The following is a 1,259-nucleotide window of genomic DNA, read 5'->3' as shown; positions in this document are numbered from 1 at the left end:
ACCATGGCTTTGTCCAGAAGAACGTCCGGAAGGTCTCCTGGAAGGTCTCCCAGTCTAATTATCATATTACCCTTTTATTAGTATAGAGGCCTGGTGCACGGGTGAGGGCTGGCTGGTTTGCCCTGAAGGGCGTCCCGGATCAGGGTGGGGGGTTGCCTTGGGGTGTGGGGCGGCCTGGGCGAGGAGCCTGTGGTGGTTTGCAGGCCAGCCACACCCCCATGGGGTGAGGGTACCCGCTGGGGGCGGGGGGGGGCCAGCCTGGGTGAGGGGCTGGGGGCTGTTTTCAAGCTGGCCACACCCACTTCAGGCTGGGGGTTCCTGCTGGGGTGCCTGGCCAGCCTGGGTGAAGGACTGATGGCTGTTTGCAGGCTGGCCATGCCCCCCAGAGGGAACCCTCACCCCATGGGGCATGGCAGCCGGGGTAAGGGGCTGAGGCCATTTTCAGGCTGGCCATGCCCCCCCCCGCAACCCAGGCTCTCAGCCCCTCCTTTTTTTTTTCCAGCCCCTCCTTGAGTGGAGGCCAGGGCCGGCTGGAAGCCTGGGTCGCCCCTGACCCAGGCTCCCAGCCACTCCTTCAGTGGCAGCCAGGGCAGGCGGAAGCTTGGCTTTCTCCATCGCCGGGAGCAACCCAAGACTCCTGCTCGCTCCAGCTCTGTGGCTGCCGCCATCTTTGTTGGGTTAATTTGCATACTCACCATGATTGGTTGGTGGTGTAGCAGAGTGATGGCCAATTTACGTATTTCTCTTTTATTAGTGTAGATTGCTATCTACACTAATAAAAGAGAAACATGGTAATTAGCGTACGACCGCTACCCTTTTCATTGGCTAATCAGTGAGTATATGCAAATTAACTGTCAGCCAAGATGGCGGCCGGCAGCCAGGCACTGAAGCGAGCATGAGGCTTGCTTGCTGCGGACTCCAACGTTCCCCGCCTCACTTGCCCGCCTCTCAACTGCAAGTCTAAGCAACTATGTACTATGTTGCAAATAAGAAGGTAAACAAAACCCCAGAAACCTTCTGACTGAAACCCAGCCAGACCGAAACATTGTATCCATGTTTTCAGCAGCAAGGCCTCAGAGCTAAAGCTGGCCCAGAATAAAAAAAAAAACAAAGAAGAAGAAAACAAGGAGCGGTTGGGAGCTTTAGTCACTCGCCACCCGGAAAACAGCCCTCAGCCCCTTACCCAGACTGGCCAGGCACCCCAGTGGGGACCCCCTACCCTGATCCAGGACACCCTTCAGGGCAAACCAGCCGGCCCC

General features: G+C 57.5%; 1 protein-coding gene across 3 annotated transcripts in view; it reads left to right on the top strand.

The window, feature by feature from the left end:
• The window catches only part of KIF2A (kinesin family member 2A), a 35,277-nt gene that overhangs the window by 7,443 nt on the left and 26,575 nt on the right, over window positions 1-1,259 (top strand). The window lies entirely within an intron of this gene.

This window comes from Myotis lucifugus, unplaced genomic scaffold (assembly GCF_000147115.1).
Source record: "Myotis lucifugus unplaced genomic scaffold, Myoluc2.0 scaffold_0, whole genome shotgun sequence".
In the NCBI taxonomy this organism is placed as follows: Eukaryota; Metazoa; Chordata; class Mammalia; order Chiroptera; family Vespertilionidae; genus Myotis; species Myotis lucifugus.
Note: the sequence above shows the minus strand (reverse complement) of the source record. Positions and strands in the feature narration are given on the sequence as shown.